General features: G+C 34.8%; 1 long non-coding RNA gene across 1 annotated transcript; it reads left to right on the forward strand.

Annotated features, from left to right (window-relative positions):
- The first annotated feature begins 15,220 nt into the window (after positions 1 to 15,220).
- Positions 15,221 to 15,793, forward strand: LOC132143102 (uncharacterized). Its single transcript, XR_009434190.1, has 3 exons — positions 15,221 to 15,351; positions 15,504 to 15,621; positions 15,733 to 15,793. It is a non-coding gene; the product is annotated as an uncharacterized LOC132143102 (long non-coding RNA).
- The last annotated feature ends 523 nt before the right edge of the window (positions 15,794 to 16,316 follow it).

Here is a 16,316-nt window from a genome sequence, read left to right on the forward strand (position 1 = left end):
AATGAAAACATCATTTAACAACTTTTAGCAACAAATCATCCTGCCTTTAAGCAACTTCCCCTGAAAATGGTTTGGCAACACTGACAGTAGCACAATGAGTGAACAAATGAACTCAGTGGCCCCTCATTGTGGATAATGACTGAACAGCAGCACAGTCAGAATACTCAGTTTAACTGTGACCTTAAAGGGTTACACTGTAAAAACTAAAGGTGCCTCAGGTATCCTTTTGAGTACTCCAGGAACCTTAAAATGTATTTAAAGTGCCTCAAATGTCTTTTTCTCATAATAGGGTTCCTGGAAGAACCATTATAGTCTTAGCAGTTCGTGCAGGAACTCATGAGATCCTTGAAGCACATTTGTTCCCAGTTCTAAGGTTCTGGAGTCAACCTTTCGTCACACTGAGACCTCAAAGTGCTCTGGAGGTTCCTGGAGGAACTCACATTTTAAAAAGGGGTTACTGTAGGCTCTGTTAACATTAAAGTGGTTCCTGGAAGATCTCACTTGTAAAAGCCAGCATCTGGAAGAACCCAGAGAAGTAACAAAAATGAAATTTGACTTATTATTATTATTATTTACTTTTTAGGAATGTGATGGAACAATGAATTGTGTGGCACTTTCCATGTGAAATAATAAATAAATAAAATAAAATAAAAACCTAAATGGTTGTACAAATCTTCACACTTGTTCTGTCAAAACATAAATAAATAAAATAACAAAAGGACATACAAAATCTTCTAAACAGCCAGAATATCCAACTAAAATGTTACAATTATTTCTGAAAACACTGTTCTCAGCAATAGGGAATATATACAAGCAAACAGGCATCCAGTGACTACACCATGTTTGTTATTATTATTTATTAATTTCCTCCAGACTGCAATAACTAAAAATAGTTTTAATTTAATAAAAAACTTTAATTATAACAATCGGTACAATAGTAATATTTAGATTTTTTTATTTGATTAATGAAATAAGTTTAAATTATTCAGCTGTTGTCAAGAAGAAGAAAATGCATGAGGCTTGGAGTCCTCGCGCTCCTGATGTTTGCTCGCGCACGCGTGCGTATGAAGTAACGGCTTATGGAAGCGTATGGGTAGCGATATTCAATTTGGGATGTAATATGCAAAATGACAATGCAATATGTAAAATGGCAATGCATTTCTGTATTTACATTTACATTTTCCAATACATTTGTGCAACGTTTGGTGCAAAATGAAAATGAAAATTAAGTTACATAATTTGCATTTGTCATTTCATACACCAGTTTTAATATGTAAAATGAATACTAATTTTAACGCTTTATAAGTTGCAAAATTTAAATAAAATGTAATACAGAAATGATTAGATATGTATAACATGTTCAAGCAAAAACTGTGGCAAAATTATAATTTAAATGCTATTTTTCTTAACCTTTTAACTGTCACCCCCATTTTTGAACATAGACGTGAAAGTACACTATTCACACTTAAATTGTTATAATTCATAAACGCTTTTGAATACAGACCAAAGGTTGGTCTCTTTTTAAAGAAGACAATCTGCAGATTATTGCAGAAGTGAATTTAAAAAAATGAAAGTATAAACAAGTTATAGAAGTTTAAATTTACTGTAAATAAATTTATTATTTTATTTTTATTATATTTTATATAAAATAAATATTTTATAAAATGTTTAAATCCAAAATTGCTATAAAATTAAAGCCATATGTCTAAATAAGTTGTGTTCCAAATTTGAAGTTGATATAAAAAAAATGTAGGTTCATATGCAATTTTGTTTAGGCGTTATACCACAAAAAGCCACCGGGTGCCATTGAAACTCCATTGAATTTTTTGGATGCATTTTTCTGTCACAAATGTATCAATTTCTCTCTCAATATTATGTCTATGACAAAATAACCACCGAATATGGAATCTTGAGACTCAGACCTTTCCAACGATATGTATTTTGTCAAGATTATGAAAAGTTTTGATTCTAAAAGACCGTAATATATTTGGAATATGACCCCTCCCACTAAGGGGGGGGGGAGCACACTAAAAGATTTTAAAGTACGATTTCCATGGTAACGCAGTGTCCGATTTCAAAATGGTTTTCATAGGATGAATTTGGAGTATTTAAGCTTTCAAATGATATATAATTTATGATGATTACTAAAACATGTGATAGGGAAAAAGGAAGCGGAGTAGATTTTTTGTGACAAAGGTCAGAACTCCTGTTATGATGTATATGTTTTGAGGTGCACTCTTTTTATAAATTAATATTTTACTGTTCCTTCATAATTTTTAACAACAAAAAGGGGTCAAATATCTATTAAGGAGTCTTAGACCTTTCCAACAATATATAGTTTGTCATGATTAGATTAGGATATAATTGTAATATATTGAAGTAAATTTAGGCGTCCCGTATACGGGACGGTGAAGACACTTCGATTGCATTTTCATTCAATGTCCCACAATGAATGTAGCAAAAGTCAATGTGCACATTGAAAATGCATTCCGAGCCGATCACGTGTCCGCCCCCTCCCACCATGTCAATCACTGCGTGAACAAGGCGGTATAAAGCGCCTTGCTTTATATTATAAAGCGTTAAAATTAGTTTTCATTTTACATATTAAAACTGGTGTATGAAATGGCAAATGAAAATTATGTAATTTAATTTTAATTTTAATTTTGCACCAAACGTTGCACAAATGTATAGGAAATTGTAAATTTAAATACAGAAATGCATTGTCATTTTATATATTGCATTGTCATTTTGCATATTACATCCCAAATTGAATATTGCTACCCGTATGCTTCCATAACGGCTCCTTTCCTCAAAGAAAGAAACAACCGCTTCGTGAGGTGAGTAAAGACTCCAAAATAAATACACAGCTTTATTATTTGTATACTAATTCCTACACTGGCACATTAAACTGTATGTTTTTTCATTTAAAATGTTTGTTTTACCCATTAATTTAATAGCCGCGATGCTTACGAGTCTAATGCACTTTGTGGGACGAAATAGAGACTACCCAGCCGGCACATGACCAACCTTTAACGTTGAAATATGGTTGAAATTCAACGTTTAAAGCTGAATGGTTGAAAAACTTCCAGCACATGACAAACTTTCAACATTGAAATATAGTTGAAATAAGGTCAGTTGTGGTGTCAACGTTGAAACAACGTTGATTCAACGTTTAAAGATGAACGTTGAAAAACTTCCAGCACATGACCAACTTTCAACATTGAAATATGATTGAAATAAGGTCAGTTGTTTTAATGAAACAACGTTAAAAATGTTTAATGCTAAATGGTTGAAAAAGGTTAACAAGCTTTTAAATTATTTATATTAAATTATTTAAGATTATTATTATTTTAATAGCATTTTAAAATATTTTAGTCATGATACCTATTATAAAATCTAAATGTATATGTTAAATATTATCATCATTAACAACAATAAAACTATATACATTTTGCTGCTTTATCACACTGAAACAACTCCCATTGGTAGTTTTATTTTATTACTTCGATCATGATTGGTTAATCTGGCTGTCATTCAGGAAACTGGATAATGAATCGGTTCGCGCCTTTCTACATTTAAAAATATGACCGTTATTGTCGTCTTTCTGTGAGTGAGGCGGCTGACTGTGAGCTGCTGTTTCAATGGCAACAACATAAACAAACGTTACTGCGCATGCGCGCTTTTGTGGACCTAACTTAACTTCCGGTAGACTTCCAAATAGAATCAATAACAACAGCCAAGTCCCTCTAGACTAGGTATTTTTTGATAACAAACAAAATATGTTTGCCGCTTGGATCAGGCGGACTTAATGAAAATGCAAATTCATTCTTTGCCAGCAGGCGATGTTTTAAAGCATAGACATAAAGCACAAGATATAGAGGTTTCCCCAGTAACAGCTGTAAACAAAGCAGAGCTGGTACGCTCACACGCTGCTTTATCAGGCATATAACATGCAAGTCTTCCTTCAGAAATACAGAGATATAAAAACACCTGTGCCTCGTTTTGATATTTAAACATACGAACGAACAACGAAATACACAACACAGACCGGAAGTTAACTTAGGTCCAGGTGCGTGCGCCCGATGAAACCGTCTATAACTGACTGCTCGGTCGGGCCCGAATTATTTAATATTTGCCTGTAATTTTTTTTTATTTTGAGCGAATTTGAGTTGTGACATGTGAATGGAGAACAAAAACTGTGCACACAAGAAGGGTCAGATGTGTTCTGCGATGTCCTGCAAACATACTGGCAAAATGAGGTAAGAAAATCGCTATCTTTATTATCTTTCGAAAATAGTAAAGTATAACTTAACCAGAGTTTACAAATGCGTAGCTTAAAGGACATGTAACCTGCAGAAGATAAATAAATAATCGTGTGTGTGTATTTATGCATTGCTTTATCACAGATGATCAAGTTAGATGTTCACCTAATGTGTTGCTGGTAAGTTATGTGTTAATATCTGTCTTTTAGAGATTTTTCCACATTTTCCTGATATGAATCCCATGCATTAGGTGTGTTATATATGTTTTTATTCTTATAATAGTTTCAAAGTGTTTCTGAAACATATAAGTGCAAATGTCGGTACAATTTTAATGAATTAATGAAAATGAATTTTAAAAAAAAGGATTGTTTAAAGCCATGGTTCTCAAAGTGTCAGGCCCCCTCTAGTTGTAACGCAGGTGAATCACTAAATTAAACTAATTAATGTTAATACTTTTTAATTTAATCGTTGAGTAAGTTTTTTTTTGCACATTTAAGTATGTTACAGTTAATGTACAGTACAGTTTTGTAACTTTTGTTACATAATTACATTTAAAACTATATTTTAATTTAAACTTTTTATTTTCTTTTACCTGTATGTAAGCACAGTGTAGTGTTAATGTTCAAACTGTATTTCCCATGGTAAAAGTGTCTGACAACAATTAATATTCTTATTAGAATAAAACTGCCTCATTTTTTAACTGTAGAGCTGTAGCTGAATAGTTAGGCCTACTACGCTGCTGAAATTTAATGTTGGTCATTATGGTGCAACTTAATATTTAATAACAAATATTTTCTGAAGTGGTACTTGGTATAACAAGTTTGAGAACCAATGGTTTAAAGAAATGGTATAATATGAAATCCTGCTTTTTAAGAACTTTTCAGTAAACCATTTCTTCTTTCACCTTGTAGAGTCATCAAGGATCCAGCTTGTTCTTGAAACATTGGTAAGAAAATGATTGGTTTTGATTGTACTTAGTTTAATAAAAATGTACTGAATTAGATTTTACTTGTTTTACTAAATACACTGTATTCCCAGCAAACATTGGTCCGACGGCGACGTCGTGTGGCCGGCCAAAAATCGCGGTAGGACAGCATAAATCAGTAGAAATGTGTAACATAGAACATTTCCTAAAAATGCATTCAGATACGTTTGTACATGTCTATAGTTCTATGAGGTTTCATGTATATTTGTTTCTTTGACTTTTAGCTGCGTGTAGTTCAATATTTACCCGTGTTGTGAATCGGTTGTGAGAGGACATGGCTGGACTGGCCATTGGCCATTGGGCATTTGCCCGATGGGCTGACGTGCTTTTTGGGCCGATATATCTCATACTCATACTTTTTTTTTTTTTTTTAAACGGCCCATAAAATTTGTACATCGACGGCCCATTCGTTTTGTTTTGTTTTGTTTTGCTTAATTGGCGGCGCTGGGTTTGTGCCGGTGTAATGCATTGGTCAAAGTCAGTGTTAGTTTTTTTTCTGACAGACTAGCCCATGAAACACGTAGATCAGCGGCCCATTAGCTCTTTTCTTGATTGACACTGGGCTGGCCCAATCACAACTTTAAACGAGTGAGCGAGCGGCAGCAGTGTCAGTGTGTATCTGCAAAAAAAGATGGAGAAGAAACGCAAGGAATGTGCAGATAAATAGCGTGAAAAAATAGAACCAGGCCCTTAAAGCAGACACTGTAAACTGTGTCAAAATATACGTTTTCTGACCTTCATCAGCTCTTGTGGCAGATGATGATAGTGAGGACGGAGGATCAGGAGAGAGATGAGAAAGTGTAGAGCCTGCGGTAAGCATAACTACTTTCAAAACACTTAGGCCATGTCATGAGTGTAGATTATTTCCACATCTGCATAGTTGACGATTACCGCAATTCACTAGAAATTTAATAAGAGGCGTTTGTAAACCATGTTTTCCGCCAAAATAAAAGCTTGATGCAGTTTGCGTCAAAATAAAAGATCATGTGCTTATCTCTTTCAAGTATAGAAATTGGTACAACTAATTAAGAAAGTTTCCTTTATTTTTTTGTGCATTTGTTTTTACAAAATATGGCTATTACTGTCATTGGATTAATATTATAACTATTATTATGTATAGGTGTAATGTAAATAGACACTGTAACTAAAAGAGGTTTGAATTTTTCTTTGTTTAATTTGCAGACTGAATATGGGTTGGAGCTTTTAATTTTGAACTCTCAAAGTGCACCAGATTAATGAATTTAACATTAAAATGCACAAAATTTTCTCACGAGGGGGCATGCCCCCGAACCCCCCTAGAAGGACCGAAGACACACCACCATAGTTTTAACAAAAATCTTGTAAGACACACTGGTATTGCTATGCCAGAGCCGCTTATAGCTTGTTTTAGGGTTCACCGCTGTGGAGTATAGTTCAACTATATTAATAAATATACAATTTTGACTTATTTCATCTGTTAACTCTCACTCGTTACATGGCATTAGTGGTTTTAATGAATAGGAGTTGGTATGCATATAATTAAGGGCATGCAAAGATGGGGGGTGTTTATGATCATATAGTGGGCCGGTCTGGGCAAAAATACCCGAGACGATTTTTTGTCCCAGTCCAGCCCTGTGAGAGGACGTCACCTAGTGACGTCTTTTACACGTGCATTACACGTCCATCGTGACCCTCTATGAAATCCTTGTGGAGTATGCAAAAGCTGTGCTTACACCTTGATTAATACTGCAATAATTAATTTAAGTTTACCAAGTAGTTTTTAAGAGGTTGTGAATAGACGTCCACTGACGTCTTTTACACGTCTCGTCATGGTTGTGAAAAGACATCCAAGCAAGACTAGCAGGAAAAAATGTTTTGTATACAAAGTAAATACATTTGCTTTATCTTGTTTAAATAAATGATAATCACAAACTGCCCAGTGTGGTTAAGTGATTGCAAAGCCATGCTGCAATTTAGTCATCATTTCAACCTGTTTTATGTATTCGTTGTTATTATTTTTATGGAATCTATGCATATACATGTAAAACAGATATATATCCGGTCACCATTTCGGTCTGAGTTGGATGTAATTGCCAAAACGGTGCTGCCAAGATGTAGACACAAAACATAGTAATATATTTTGTGATATTACAGGATAGATTATCTCGCGAGATCTCGCTTTTTTTTTTCGGAAGTTCCGGAGCAGGCAACCAGGAGGAGAGGACTCGAAGAGGACTCTTGGAGGGAGATGTATCCAGGCACGTGCACACATAGACATGAAAGGGGGCTTGAGCACCTGCCCTTTTTATTCCTGGAGAGAAAGTGCCCTTTTTTCTGGGATGCTTTATTTTTATTTTTGAAAAATAATATATATTTCTGTTTGCACACAGCTTCCCTGTCAAACAAATATATTTATTGAAATATAGTATCTAAATATCAGGTCAGGAGTTCTGAAGCGCTCCCTCTCCCTCTCCCCCGATTGTTAAACCCGATTGTGTTGCTTCCGCTAAAGAAAATAGGGACTTTAAGCAACACCCTCTGGTGGAACGGCAACGCCATTCTGGCGTTGTATTGCGCATGCGCGAATTTAACTGCTACATTGTGACGTTCTACTTTAACGGTCTACTACGGGAGAACAGCTGATTTGCCGGAGTCGCTACAACGTGAGAGATTTGGTAAATAAATGTTATGTTTTATGGCATATGACACTGTAATTTGCATCAGTTTATAATTGTACCACTAGTGTTTTATATAATATGTGTTAAAATGTTTTAAGCTTAAGCTAATTTTAACAATTTTTTCCGTTTGTATAAAGATATGTCTGTTGTTAGCAACAACACCTCAGGCAGCATTGAGATTAGAGATGATGTGAAGCGGACAATGTAAGTATTGCATTTATCCTTCTCAAAATCCATGTTAAATGTATTACTATGCTATTAAAATATTTTGAATTGGGTAAAGTAGATTAACAGATAAGAAATAGATTAATGGATTGGTTATTTTTATTAGTTATCTATCAAGACTATTAATTATACTTACTTTTCATAAATTAGCTTTATTTACTTCATGTTTCTTGTTGATTAGAGTCCCTATGGAGTGGAAAGAGCAACATGATGTGCTTCTCTGTAGAGAAATCCTGCTCACAGAACCATACAGGTATAAAAAGGGCAGTTTTGACAAGGGCAAGGCCTGGTCAAGTATAGCAGACACACTGAATTGCTCTCAAGAACCCAAATTCAGAGTTATGCAGAGGTCAGTGAGGGAGAGATTCAACTTGATTCAGACGAAATACAAGGCCAGAAACAATAAAGACGAGAAGAGCAGTGGAACATCTGCAGAAATAACAGAACTTGATATACTAATTGAAGAAATAACAGAGAAAGAAAGAGCAGCTGAGGAAAACAAAGGGAGTGATGAGAGTATGAGGAAGTTAGAGACGGACAGGGCCAAAGCAGAAGAGGCAAGGAAGAAGGCCATGGAGAGGGTTAGCCAGACCAACAGGAGGCTTAGTGAAGAGGGAGAGGACTGGACAAACAACAAACGTAGGAGAAGGAGTGGGAATGACACCATTGAGTTTTTGAGGGAGAGAAGCCAGACTGAGAGGGTTCTAAGAGAAAAGGAATTGGAATTGAAAAAAATACAGGTTGAAGAGCAAGCAAAAGCAGCACAACAAACACAAAAGCAGATGAGGGACATGATGCAACTAATGCAACAACAGCAACAGCAAATGCAGGCAATGCAGACTATGCTACTTCAGCAACAGCAACAGCAAGGGCAAGCATTACTTAGCCTCATTGAAAATATGTCAAAGAAATGATTATTCTTTTGCCATTTAAAAACATTTATTTGTGATTTCATTCATAAAACATTTCAATGTATAAATCCTTCTATTAATAATAAAATATAAAATATGTTAACATAAAATAGCATATTTTTAATAAAATGTTGTTAGTAGCCTATACTTTATTACTTTACTTTATGTATATTGTGTATTTGTGTAAACTATGTATACTATATTTTTGTTAATAATAAAATAAAAAATGTGTTATTATAAAATGTCTTATTCTTTTTAAATACAATTCTGGTTTTATATTGTGTGTTTGTATACTATGTTATATTTATTTATCTTTATTTTTAAATGTATTTATATATACATAGGCCTACATAGCAGTGTAGTTTTGCATGTATGTGTTACCTCATGAAAAATAGTCACGAATGTGTGGAGGATCCAAGTTAAAAAACTGCGATGTCTGATTACCGTACAGACAAGTTAGTGCATTTCTTAACAAAGCAGATACAACATACAATTTTCCAACACTACTCAAACCAATTTTTAAATTCTTTTTGAAGTCCATGAACTTGAAGTAGTTTGCTATGTCCCCAAACAACCACTCCACAGACACTCTGACTTCACTCATTCGTTTGTTGTATACCATCATTTGAGGGGTGAGATGAACATGTCGAAATGGGGCTTGCAGATGCACACGCAGTGGGTATGCTGGGTCCCCATACACACACATTGGATGGCCATCTACAGAGATGGCATGACGTTGCAGCAATGCCAACAGCCCAGATTCTGCCAGCATTCCAGAGTCATGCTTCTTTCCCTCTGTTAAAATATATTTTTAAATTAAAAAATGTTTTTATTTTATTTTATAAATTTTAAAGGGAATGACAATGTTTCCATAGATGGTAAATTATTCAGACATACCTACAGGGCCGTACAGATGGGCAATCAAACCATTAGGGATGGCTACAGCCTGGTATTTTAGACTGTGGATGCGTTTGTGTCCATTATATAGGATCCTCTGTGTTACACCTGGTCTGGCAATGGGTCGTACAGTGCCATCAATAAACCCAAAGCAATTATCCAGAGGGGCTCCCATTTGGAGGATGCAGTCAGCATAGTTTCTCAATGCTACAGGGTTCAGTATGTTTACATTCCACTGCGTTATCCTGTGATGATGTGCAGAATATATATGGTCCAGCACGGAGTTTGTGGCCATGCACAGGACTGGGACTTGTCGGTGACCAAACCTTTGCATCATGTCACTGTACCGGCAAGGGTATGCCAGCCTCTTAAGGAGCATACACAGCGCCTCGACTCCTCCCACAACACTTCTCTGATCACAAACGATCTCATTGGGAATCCCGAGAACATCTACCAGAATTGGTAGGTCACATTTTCTGACACGAAATTCATTTAAGCATTCGTCTTCCTCCATGTAATCAAGGTTAAAAGACAAGTATTGCTTACATGGTAAATCTAGGTTTTTAGACTTATTTACATCATACAATATTAAAAACTCCTCTTCTGACAAAAGATTGTCATTTAATGCCAAAAGCAATCCTTCTCTTGCTTTTTTAAATGACATTTTTTTGTATCTCAATAAATGAATTAATGCCGCGTAGCGCTGTCCTGTTTACCGTTGCTTAGTGATTTTTACGTTCTTGGCTACGGCGGTGTGACAGCAAACTTCCGGTCGCTGTAGCCGTTCCATTCGCAGCTGTTGCTTAAAGTCCCTAATAGCCCGCTCCGTCTCTACGGTTAGAATCCTGTGAGTCCATAGCAACGCTCTGTTTTTCATGGCAACGGTCTGTTATACTCCACACAGCGGTCTTTTGGTTATAACAGACCGCATTCTACATTGGAATTCAACCAAGCCATGTAATAAAATAAGTTAATAAAATAAGCATGTATCACCACCAGGTGATATGCTTTAGTTATTTTGTTTATCCTATTTACCTGCATTTCCCTGTCAATTAGATGCAAATGTGCGCATTTTAACTAGTTGACGCCTAATTTGCATACAGAACGTCCCCAGTTATTGACTTACATCAAGAGTGTTTCCCCCTGAAATTTAGAAATCTAAATTGGTGAATTTAGAAGAAATCTACAGATACAAACAGATGGAGGATACACTCTAAAAAATGTAGTAAATCTGAGTAACTGCATCTGGTACATTAATAAATAAAACTGAGTAGAAATAAGTTAACATTAAACTTTAAAAATAACAATATTTATAAATTAACTATTTAAATAATTTAACTTTTTTTATTTCCTCGAAACAGTATTCCATACCACCACAAATACATACATGACATTGGCTTTTATTGAATTTTTACTCAATTATTTTGGTAAGTTTAATTTTAAAGTGTTATGTATTCTGATAACACCAAAATAATTAAAACGATGTAGTGCCTTTTGCAAAAATAAACAAATTATTAGTAAAACACGCCCCTCTGTTTGATGCAGTTATTTAGGTTATTAGGTTATTATAAGTGCCATCTGAAATTTCCTTCAATAATGATCATTTTTATCAAGCTTGTATGTTTATGTTCACTTATTTCACATTACTGGAAATGAAAATTACCTATTAATTGTCATTTAAGTTAAATTACTGAACTTAAATAGGAGCTTGAAAAAAAAAGCTCATAAGAAAATTTCAGATGGCACTTAGAGGCTTTTGCATCTGAACTCTTCATATATACTTGAAACTAGTAGCATAGAAAATGTTTTTAAAACATGCACATTGTGGAATGGTTTCCTTTGCTGCTCTATAAACCTAGTGAATACTATAGGAGACCATGGTTTCTGTGAACTGATTATTTTGTAGACATCTTTTGAAAATGAAACAATTGCGTGAGTTTGAGGAAGATAAAATTAATTAACTTTTTAAATTAATTTTTTTTTAAAAGGAAGTCAGAGTTGCGTTAATATATATATATATATATATATATATATATATATATATATATATACTTTTTTGTTTAAAAAAAAAAAAAACTAATTATGAGAAGTGCCCTTTATTTCACTTGAGCCCCTGCCCAGGGGCGGACTGGCCATATGGAGCACCGGGACTTTTCCCGGTGGGCCGCTAGCCAATGTGGGCCGGCCCACCCGGTACACACACATATATATATATATATATATATATATTATTTTTTTTTTTTTTTTTTTTTTAATTGACGGAAATCATAATAAAAAATGTTTTCAAAACATGCACATTGTGGAATGGTTTCCTTTGCTGCTCTATAAACCTAGTGAATACTATAGGAGAACCATGGTTTCTGTGAACTGATTATTTTGTAGACATCTTTTGAAAATGAAACAATTGCGTGAGTTTATATATATATATATATATATTCAAAATTCAATTCAAAAGATGAATTAATTCTTTGTACGAGCATTGTCTGAAATGCTGCTCACAGCGCGTGCTTTGAACGAGTGCGCGCAAGCTTCGAACGCGCGCAAATTGTTTAAAAAAGTTGAATCAGCAAGATTTAGAAACAAGTGAAAACGATCAACTACGATACATTTCACCCCTCCAATCGAGTGAACAACGCGAATTTTAAATCGCTATTCATGATAGCCCGTCGGGAAGAGCAGTGATACATTTTGGAGCCTGACTGCAAAACACAATAGCCCCTGGACGTCGGGCTAGCGATTTTGCGAGCCCTGCACCTCAGATCTATCCAGTTTGTGAACCACTGGTTTCCACAATGTTTTCGTTAAACAAAATAAATGATTATTTTAAAAGATTTACTCAAGAGAATAATCTGTTCACGAATCGGATCATGAACTTATATTACCGCATATTCATGCATCTGTTAATTGAATGCAAAGTGTGAGTTCTAGGAGAATGTTTGTCTCGTGATGAACATGTATCGCTCACTAGGAGTCGCTAAATGAACAGCTGCAGCACGCAGGTTATCTTTTTTTTTTTTTTCAATGGAGGATCAGTTGCCCTATTGGTTAAAATCCCCAAACAGTATACTTAAATATCAAATAAATAAATTACATCAAAACAGGGGCGTTTGCGTTTTGATGTGGTGGGCTGCTGTGGGCCAGAAAGTCCAGGGCCACTTTTTGGTCCCAGTCCGCCCCTGCCCCTGCACCTCAAAATGTCTATGCACGTCCCTGGATGTATCGATATATATTATATAAAATCTACTGTTGGGTAAGTACATTTTGTATTATTTGATCAACGTGCTTGAGTTTTACTTGTTTGACACGAAGGAACCGAGAGAAATGATGCCCACGTTGTCAACTGAAATTCACTGAGTATGGCTAAAACTCGCTAACGTTAGTAGGCTAAAAGTTACTTATATTGATGTAATTTTTATTGGTACGCTTTAATTAATTATTCAGGGGACATCACAGCCCTCCTGTATCATCAGAAATGTCCTGTTCACTTTCTCACAGTTACACAAGAGTGTTTCTCAACGGCAACACATTAAAACACATCTTTTATACAATAAAAATAAAATCTAATGCATGTTGATTACCTTTTTCTAATCTTTCATTCATGATTCATTCATTTTGTTCCAAGGTTTTTTATTTATTTATTTTATTTTATTTTAGCTGTAGACCATAAAGATGTTTTGAAAGTAAGTGCCATTTGTCATTTATCTCAAATTTTTTATTCTATTTATTTTAAAAATAAATATATTCTCTTCCCTCAGATGCTGTGAAGAGTTAGAGTCTCTGAGACTGATGCAGCGATGGCAGAACACCTGAAGCTCGCTCCAGGAAGAGCTGGGGGTGGAGGTTACAATTTTCTCACCCTCATGTTACGATCATAATCATTTTTCCTACAATGGCAGTTAATAGATTGTGAGATCTGCTTGGTTACAAATATTCTTCCAAATATCTTTGAGTTTATAAGACAACTGTGTAAGTCAATGACAAGATTAATAAAGACATGATAAAAAGAAACCATCTTTTAACATTTTAGTCGAAAACACGTGAACGCATTCTCAGAAATGTAATATTTGAATTCATGTCGGTTCTATACAGTTTAACATCATTTACGCTACTTTGATTTTATAAATAGCAATGATTTCAAACATATTTTATGATGAGGGTCTTCTATGTTTTATGATTTTCTTGTCACATGACAACAATGGCTCCTGCAAGGTGGTTATGCCACGTTCAAATATAATATTCTTAATATTATTTATATGATTAAAGTATTTAAAAATAAATGCAATTAATAAATACATTAATAAACAAATTCTGCGAAAATAGAAATTTTTGACAATAATAATGGACTTCAAGATTGAGTATTTCAGCACTTTTTATTCAGTGATGACCCTCATTAAATCATATTTCTGATGAAAATGGTAGGCCTGTAAACTGATTTCAGAAATCCAAAATGGATACAAAGATTACATTGAAAAACTAATTTTTTAAATAGATTTTAATCATCTTGAAGATTCTTATTTGTCATTGACCCAGTAAAGCAAACGTCAAAACAATATCATCAGAACATAGAAAGGTATACAGGTTTGAAACATGAGGGTGAGTAAATGACAGAATTTTCATTTTTGGGTAAACTATCCCTCTATATAATAATTCAGTATTTTGTAATTGGTATTTTAGTTTGGTTAACAGATGCTAAACTGTTCAAAAACAATAAAATGTGCTAAATCAGAGCATGCTTCTTTTTTGCATATGTCCACAAATAATGTGTTATTGTTTGTGATGTACACTTGATTAAGATGTTTTATGGATGTTCAGGTCTGACTGGACCGATCTAGAACTTTTGTCAAGATGTGTTAAACCTCAAGACATAATTGATTGCCTTTCACGATGTCAACCATGACGGGACGTGTCGGACGGACGTCTTTTGCCCGTTGAAAAGACGTCCGTCTGACACGGACAATGTTTGCTGGGAATTGATTGCCTTTCACGATGTTACACAGTGGGTGTGTGATTATTTTATATGCAGGCTTATATATACATACATTTAAACTATGCAGCAACGCATTTAAACATTTAAACGACGACGTCCAGAAATCGACGCATTTGGACGTCCAGGAGACGACGCATTTAGACGTCCAGGAGACGTGCAGAAAAGACGTGCAGTTCACGTCCAGAAGACGTCAAAGACGTCGGTTCAACTTTCATTTTGGAACTATTTTTCAACCATGACGGGACGTGTCGGACGGACGTCTTTTCAACGGTCAAAAGACGTCCAAATGTTTGCTGTATTAGCCTATTTTTCGAGTCATTTGCACATAACGTAACGTTACATAAAACTGGTTTTGATCATTTTCTCTCCTCAGAAAATCCAGTACGACTTCTCTAAAAATCTCAAAGGGTTCACAGAGCAGCACTATGTAAGTATTTAATTATTTATTTGACATTGAAATAACTGAAATTATGTTTCAGCTTGGCCTAATCCAAAATAATATATGACTGTATACACTGTTACACTGAACTGAATTAAACAATTTAAAAAACTACCCATACGTTATTTTTTATTCATCAGTTAATAAAGAAATGTGGCTCTGTAGTGGACACCTGTGAGGCAGTGGACAGACAGCTGCTGATGTCTGATGCTGGCTGACAATAAACAGACCTCTCTGGACGTACCCCATCTTTTGCAGGTGTGTAAATAAGTGAACAATTGCAGAGACACACCAGAAACCCGTCTAAAACATTCAATTATTTATAGTTTATTAACAGTTCTTTTTTTCTATCTTTTTTATTGTTTTCAGAGTAATTCTAACATTGCCCTATCTGTAACATGATGATCCTGCTGTCCTGGATTGTATATGAGTATATGAGTTTGTCCATGTGTGTATACATATATAGTGTACACACACACACATTATACACACATTGTGCACTTAATTAGCCCACAAACATTAATCAATGCACTAATATGACAAAAAATAATTCCTGTGGTGTTCCTCATTTTTAAGATAATTAAAAAAAAAATACCTGTGCTAAATGAATAAATGTAAATAATTTGTTATTTAATTTTATGTAAATCACTCTTTTTTTCAATGAACAGCCTATACATAATCTCAGAACAGCTGTGGTAATAACAGGAGACCCATTTGGTGAGAGTAGCACTGCGGACTTTCCTGATGGTGAGGAGCATCTTGCTGATGAACCTGCAGACATGAGTTCACCTTACTATGAGTGCTGTTCTGTTTAACATTATACAGAAAAGCAATTAAAAGTACACTAAAGCACACTGTTTTTCTGCTGTATCTGTGGGCCATTCAGGAGGAGATCATGGACCATTTTCACATGACTGATGATGTGTTTCAGCGGCCATCAACATCGTAAATCC

This window comes from Carassius carassius, chromosome 7 (genome assembly GCF_963082965.1).
Source record: "Carassius carassius chromosome 7, fCarCar2.1, whole genome shotgun sequence".
NCBI lineage: Eukaryota > Metazoa > Chordata > Actinopteri > Cypriniformes > Cyprinidae > Carassius > Carassius carassius.